This window comes from Manis javanica, chromosome 4 (assembly GCF_040802235.1).
Source record: "Manis javanica isolate MJ-LG chromosome 4, MJ_LKY, whole genome shotgun sequence".
In the NCBI taxonomy this organism is placed as follows: Eukaryota; Metazoa; Chordata; class Mammalia; order Pholidota; family Manidae; genus Manis; species Manis javanica.
In genome coordinates this window covers 174919247-174927501 of record NC_133159.1, presented here as the reverse complement: position 1 = coordinate 174927501, position 8255 = coordinate 174919247, and positions in this window count along the sequence as shown.

The following is an 8255-nucleotide window of genomic DNA, read 5'->3' as shown; positions in this document are numbered from 1 at the left end:
TTAAAGTTTCCTTCGGGCTAATGAATATTTCTAAAATATTGTATTGCTTTAAAGCTCATGCTATCGCAATGTAAATCAGTTCCCACCTCTTGTTATTTAGGTATGTGCTATTTACCCCTACAAAAATTCCATTGAGTATTGCAGGTCTTGTGTTGGCTAATAGTAGATGATGGTGGTGGTCTGGTGGGAACAACGATAGGGGGGATGTGGGGGAGAGAAATCATTGTCACTTGGGCTGCAGACATGGGAGAGATGGAAGCTGCTGTTGAGCTTCTCCTAGCTGCAGATGGACCATTTTGCTCCACTTATTCCATGGGACCATAAGGCAAAGACATAATTTCTCCAGTTTTGGGGGATAATTAAATGTACCATCTCTTGGGATTAGGAGGATAGGGAAGTGAAAAAGACCAGAAGCCCATCCATAAAAGAGGCCTCAAAAGGTTGGAAGTTAGGACAAGACTGAAGAACTGAGGAACCACAGCCTCTACCCTCAATGGTGATTAAGAATGTATTGGTCCTCTGGGCAAACCTTGTGCCCTGTTAGGGCAATAAAAGAATGTGCCTGTCTGCAGGAACTACTGTATAAATAGCAATGCAGCTTTGAGAAATCGGGACCTGATTTTAAGTGTTAACATTTTACTTGTAAGTGCACAGTTTAATTACGTCTATAAAACATTGATTAGTCAATATTTGCTGCTGTTTTGTGACCTGGGATCCAGACGGGTCTGTCATCAGAGGCCACGTCTGAGGTGTGTCATTTTTAAGGCAGAGGACTGATCTGGGAACAGTCAGCTGAAGGGCCATCGATGCTCACGAGAGCACATTTTGTCAGAGTCGAACGTGGTTTGCCTGTGCAGCCGGGTCACACCCGCTCTGGGATTTTGATCTGCTTTCAGAGTGGTGCTGCCATCGCTGGGGGAGTATGAGCGTTTTTTCTAGGAAGGAATCTGGAATAGTAAAGGTATTGGTGAAGCTGCATGCTATTTGGAGAGGAATTTTTAGAGTGAATTGTGGGCCCCCCTAAATTCATATGTTGGAGCCCTAACCTGTAATGCACCTGAATTTTGGGAGCAGGGCTTTTAGGACGAAGTGAAGGTTAAAAGAGGTCGTAAGGATGGGTCCTAATCTGATAGGGTTGGTGGCTTTATAAAAAGAGGACGAGAGATCTCTTTCTATGCATGCACCAAGGAAAGGTCAGGGGAGCTTCCAGTGAGAAGGCCCCAAAGAAAGAGGTTTCACTGGATACAGATGCCTCTGCCACCTTGATCTTGGACTTCCCAGCCTCCAGAACTGTCAGAAAATAGATTTCTGTGTTTTAAGCCTCTCAGTGTATGGTATATTTATTGTGGTGACTCAAGCTGACTAAGACAAAGAAGTCCATGGAAGGTGAGCATAAGGTAATTAGAGATAAAGCAAAATGACATGATTGCTGTGAGGTGTGATGGGCCACCGCAGAGCAGGCTTAGCCAGGAAGGATTGGGACTTAAGCCAGAGTCTGATGGATGCTGAGATCCAAGAAAGCAAGAGACTAAAGAAGGGAGGTAAGCTGAGAAAGGGGGAAGTGGGCACAGTTCTAGAGAGACAAGAAGGCCATGAAGATGGGAGGTAATAGCCTCTCCAATTTAAAGCACTGGACCAAGTCTGATGAATATCGTCCCCAAGCCTTTTTTTTTTTTTTTTATCTCTGCGAGGTGTTATTCTCCTCGGGGATGGGGGTAACCTTCGGCTGCGGGGACTCAGTGCATTCAGAGATGAAGGGGTTGTAAAAGACAACCAGAGGTTGTCAGAGGTGCTGGTGTGGGAAACAATGCCCCCAAACTTGGGTAATGACCAAGTAAATGATGGTACAGAAATTCATGTCTTTAAAATCAGATTAAAAATCAGATTGTTATTTATTAGGTGATGATATGTAACCTAAGAAATATCAACATAATATGAGTGTGTTAAATGTGGTCAAAATTATTTTAAAAAGTGCACATGTGTGTGTGCACACATACACACACTCATACATACACACACAAATGATGAAAACACCCACCTCCCTAAAGAAAACAGTAGTTATCTCTGGATGTTGGGGTTATTCTAATGTTATGCTTTGTTCTTTTTATGATACTATTTCTTTTCCAGAATGCTTATGTATCATTCTGAAAATCAGAAAAAAAAAACTATTAAAAAACGGAAAATTTTAAAGGTGCCAAGAATGAGCCAGTAGGAGGGTTATTAGCATAGAAGAAACTGTCAATCTTACCACTGCTTCTTTTGAATGCTTTGGATATTTTTGAGTTCCTATGCATAGATGAAGGGATGTAGGGTGAGGCTAAAAGGAAGGCATTTCCCATCCCACTTTGCCCCCCAAAATTGGATGTTGTAACCCTTTTGTTTCAATATCTCACGATTCCACAAGTGCATCATACAACTGTGTTTTTCCATATTTCAAAAAGGATGGTGCGCAACCCTGTCTGGGAGGCTGAGGCAAGCACACCTCCCATATAGCCCTATTCTCATAGCCCTGGCAGAGCCGGGCAGTGATTATAATCTCCCTTTCAGGAAGGGCTAATCACTTACAAATCTTTAAGGAAAAGGGAGAGATGGTTTAAATTCCTTTTGTCTAGTAGTTGATATTCCTTTGATGAAAAGTAGGAGTGGGAAAGAAATGGACACCAGTGTTAGGAGTCGTTGTGGGGTGAGCGGCGAGGGCAGGTGTTTCCGAATCTGGGGAAAAAAATGGCAATGACAGATTAAAAATGCATACGCTACATCAATCCAATTTAGCAACTGACTTATTCAAAGACCCTGAAATAAATACCGCTGTCTAAAATTAGTAAATACATGAAAAGCAGCTTTTATCCTCTTCATTTAATCCTAGCACTCTGTCTAACCTAACCTCAGCATATTTTGAAGACACTTGTGTTATTTGTGACAAGATAACAGCGCTCTGACAACAGCTAGTTGTGACATGCATTATTCATCTGTAATATAAGCTTCACAGTCACCAGATGAAGAGCTCAGTGTTTTACAGGACTTGGTAAACTCTGGAAATAATGACAGGGCAACTCTCAAGAGCTGAAAAATTTAGGCTTCTAAAATCAACCTGAAAGGGGACTGTTTTGCTGGTTGTGGAGATTGCTGTTGGTCAGGGTTTGAGGCTTAAACGTATTTGATCAGACGGAGTAACACACCCTCCCCTTCTAGGGCACGGTGAGGGGTGGGGAGAGCTCCACTGCTCTTGTCTGTACTGTTTGATGAAGGCTCCCACGGGAGAAGGAGCGGAACTTGAGAAACGCCCTTGAGACGCCCTTGAGAATAGTGCTGGGTGATGGCTCAGGAACAAAACGGGGTCAATTCACCCCTCCCTTTCAGTCCTCAGAAACTCATTCTCCCTTGCTAGTCTGTATTTATTCCAGTGTTTGGTTAATGCACAGGGCCTCACTTTCTCAACCAGAGAAGGGAAAAGAGGGCAGATTTGGATGAGATGATCGCTACCTGAATTTTCGGTTACCGATGTCTATCGGTACCTTTAGGGATGAGCCAATCTGAGTACATTTTTGCTTAGGATCTACCCTGAGCATCCTCTTTATTCTGTAAAAAGAATTCATTTGCTTGAGTCAAGGTCTAGGACATAACCAGAAATATCAGGGTGCCATTTTGGAACTGCTTACTTAAAAATTCAACAAAATTTTATCCAATTTATCATGCTCATCTACTCAAGAGACATAATGCTTCCTTTGGTCCAGCGTAGCAGAAATACCAATATCTACTTTGAGCTAGAAGGTGAATGGCCCTGTAGCCGCAAAGCCAGTGTTAAAGCTATTCCCTTTCCCCTTGCCTATTACATGTTAAAAGACATACCTTCATCCACTCCCAGACATCCAGAACCTCCAAACAGGGGTGTAGCCAAGAAAATAATTGAAACTTTAGCCTTTATTGATGTCTGATTTCATAGCCATAACACTTAACGGGTGTAGGGAGGCTGGGTGTGTGTCGAAGGGACAAAAACAAAGATGGGTGTTCTTTTAAGTGTTTTATACTATGATCCAGTTAAAATGAAAAGATAAGAGGAAACATGACTGCCGAAATTTCAAAAAATTTACCTTAAAAAAATCCATGCATCCCAAGGACAGAATTGTTCACAATTTACTTTCCTAAATCATCCTTTTTTTTTTTTCTTCTCTTGGCTTTAGATTTTTTAAAAATTTAGTGCAGGGACCCTATCTACAGTAACACCAAGTTTTAATAGCTACATTTTTCCCCTTTGCTGTCGTAATTATGGTCTCATTAGGATTCCAATAAAAAGTCATGAAAAATACCTTTTTTTTTTTAAGGAATACAGAAGTGCCCACAGTGTCTCTCTACCAACATGCTATGCTTTTAAAATATTTGCATTTGAAATTCCTCACTGCAAATATTCTCCAGCCAAAAGGTAAATATAACACTTAGATTACTCCCAGAAGAACATTCCTTCTGCTATTAATACCCTGAATTCAAATCAGAATTTTTGCAAGTCTGTATAATTTTACTGTATGTACTTTATCCTGCAGTTTGGCTGGCTTGACGTGTTAGGAAACTAGATGCATCAGAAATGAAGAGAAGGCGACATCTCTGGCCTAAGTGAATGCTTTTCTTTGGCTTTTCATTTCATACAACAGGCTATTTTCAGTATCAGGTCCAGGAGGATGGAGCCCTCACTTAGACAAGAACAAAGACAGGCCTTCCCCCAAGAAAACGTCAGGCACACGCATCCCCTGTCTTCGTGTCCGTGCTCTCTCCTCTCATTGGGTGCGCCCCACCTTCCCCCGTCACAGCGCCCAGTGAGAGGCTGTATCCTAGAGGTTTTCAACCATCTCACACTGAAATCAGCCACTTGGAGTAAGAAGCCTTTCTTTTCTAATCACAGGCTGCTTGCTTACTGACCCATTACCTGGACACCTGTGTGTTCATAGCTCCCCCCACCCGCTCTAGGATTTACACATGGAATTAATCCAAGCTAAGATATTGAGTGCAAACACCATTTTAAAAGTCACCAAGAATAGTGCAAAATAAAGGAAGGCCTTTTTACAGGGAGGATAATAAAACATTTAGGACCCACATTTCATACTTCCTTGGTGGCTTTGTGTGCTCGCTGTGAACAAGGCCACCCCTGACGCCTACCCACCATCAAAGGTTGGCTGCAAGAAAGGATGTAGTAACAAAGAGAACACCGGGAGTATTTTCCAGAGCAGTTTCCAGTGCAGCCATGGGAGCAAGAACAGTGGTGGAAGCCGTGGGAACGAAAGAAGGTGCCGAAGCGCAGGCAGCGGAAGTAATCGCTTTTGGAGAGAAGTTGCCTCAGGGGTCCAGGAGAGAGAAGGGAAGGGTTTGGGTGTGCGTTTGTTTCTTCAGGGATAAATGATTTTTGAGTGAGTTCAGTTGTCAAAGGGAAGGAGTTAGTAGACGGGGAGAAATGAGAGATCATAAGGAGACAATTGTTGAGGAGACATAACTGAACAGGATTCCCGAGGGCGGAGGATGCTACAAGGCTCAGAGCGTGCTGGGGGGAGCTGCCCAGAGGGCAGGGGGGCAGCTGCCCCCGCCCGGAGCAGAAGGAAGGGGGCAGGCAGGAGGGGCATAACGATGTGATGTTGGGTCAAAAGGCAGGCCTTAAAGGAGTTTTTAGCTAACGGATTATTTTTTTTTCTGAAGCAAAGTGGGTTATTTCATCCTCTAGGTCGAAGGGGTGTGATGGAGTATGGAGGTGGGATGAGGAATTTCCAAAGACCAGCAATGTTTGAAATCATCACAGTAGCACGTGGGGAGAATACATTTCCTGAAATATATTTCCATAAATGAGATTACTGAGTTGAATAGAAGATACTTTATGATTGTATAAGCATTGCCGGGTTTGCAGCCCCCAAAAGGTTTGCTGTTTTGTTCAGCGCCCAGCATCGGAATGGGCTGGGATCACCTGAGCAGCCCCACGCACGTGATCGGTCGCCTGCTTTTCTCCACCTTCCTGTCAGTCACCCTCTCTCACTGGCCCTCACCCACCCGCTGGCCTTTGCGCTTCCCCCAGCCTGCACCTTTATTCCCAGCACGAGGCTTTATTCGTACGCCCCTCTCTGATTGGAGCCCAGTCATCCCCTTTGGGGGGACCTCCCTTGACATGGTCACTGAGAAGCTGACCCATCTCCAGCCCAGTCCCTCTCCAGCCCTTTCCTTTGATTTTCTCCATAATACTGATCATTATATGAATGAGATGCTGTTTATCTTTACTTAGTATTTGTCTATTTCTTCTGCTAGAATATAAATTTGAGGAAGATGAGGACTTTGTTGTATTAAACACCCTACTTTTCAGCTGCTAGAAAAATACTTGACCAAAGTTAATCATTCAGTAATTTTCTGAGGACTGAAGAAAAATGATTTAAATGTAAATGATTCTTACCGATGTTGGACATTCTCATTTTAAAAACTACATGGTAATTTTGTGAGAATTTTGTATTCCCTTTTTATAGATTGTATTCCTGTGCTTTTCTCACTCACCTATTGAGATTTTCTCATTGATTTCTGTGACTTGTATGAATGATAAGGATATTCATGAATAGCATTTGTTGCACATTAGTTGCAATTAGTTTTAATATATTATTGTTAATTATTCTTGCATATGGGCAAATTTCAGGAGTTAGATATTTTATTTTTTTATTTGTTCCATTTATTTTGACATAGTGGGAAAGTTTACCACCATGGATTTGATCAGTCTTTGTTTTAATTTTTTTCCAGTTTTACATTATTATTTTTAATGTTTGATTTTTAATCCTTTTGAACTTATTTTGACATACAGCATGGAGCCAGTATCAAACTAGATATTTCCCCAAAATAACTAAACCAGTATTCCAAAAATTTCCATTAAGCTATTCTTTTCTTCCTCTGTGACTTTTGTTTGTTTGGTTTTGTTTTTTGATTCCATGTTTACCATAGATTAGCATTTTATCTATGAATATTATATGCATTCATTTTATATATACATGTATAGTTTGTTCCTTGTTGATCTGTTCAGTTCTTTTAATCTTTCTGATTAGGTTTTAATATTAATTTAATACTATTTTAATTACTGAAGTACTGTAATATATTTTAAACCAGGAGAAATCTGCTCTTTTAAGTTCTTTTCACATTAAAAACAATTATATTTTCTATTTCTCTCCTTTTCTTATGCTCTCTAGACCTTTTTCTGAAACTCATTGAAATTTTTATTGAAAATATTTTAAAACCAGCAGCTACCTTACCATACTGTTTTTAATATGACTATATCATTGAGAAACTTGATATGTCTCATTATATAATAAATATAGCTTCATTTCAGAAACATACTGTAATTATCTACATAAAGTTATAGCAAGATATTTATTGTTAATGACATGCCTAGATATTTGAGGGTGTTTGTTTTTTTCAGTACTGTTATGAATGAAATTTTTTATCCATCTACTTAATGGTTATTGATCAAGATTTATATAAGCTAACCATCTGAGTTACTGAATCCTTTAATTAATTCTAAAATCTTTTCAATAGATCCTCTTGGAATTTCTCATAAAACCAACACATTATCTAAACATAGTAATAAATTTTGTATTTTTTCCTTTGTATTATATATGGCTTTTATTTGTATTTCATGTTGTATTTCATTGCCGAAAACTGCCAAAATAAGGTTAAATGAGAGCAGTTGGCTCTTTGAATTTGCTTTTATACTGGCTTGACATGCTTAGAAGTGTTTAAGCATGATGCTATTTATTGGCTTGTGGTAGAAATTCTTTACCATGTTATATAATATCCTTCCATCTTTGTTTTTAAGACCGCTCATCCAGAATCGGTTAAATGTGATCAGATACCATTTTTTCTTCTATTTGGATAATCATAGTGTTTGTGACTGCCGATATTCAGCTATCTAATGGGATATGAATACATTTCATAATGTTAAATAATCCTTTCATTTCCTGGTTATGTTTTTCACTCCCAAACTAATGAATTACCTTGGCGTATCTTTTTTTTAACTAATTAAAGTTAATTTAAAATATAAAAATAAAGAATATAAAAATTGCCTCTAATCCCTAATCCTGAAGATAACTACTCTTTACATTTTTTCTTTCTTCCTATTGAAATCACACTGTATAGAAAGTTCTGGTGCTTTGTGTTTTTCATTTAACATTTAGTAGTGATAATAATTATACTACATTTAAAAAATATTTAATATTTTATGGAAAACATAGTTATTACTTTATTTACTGTAA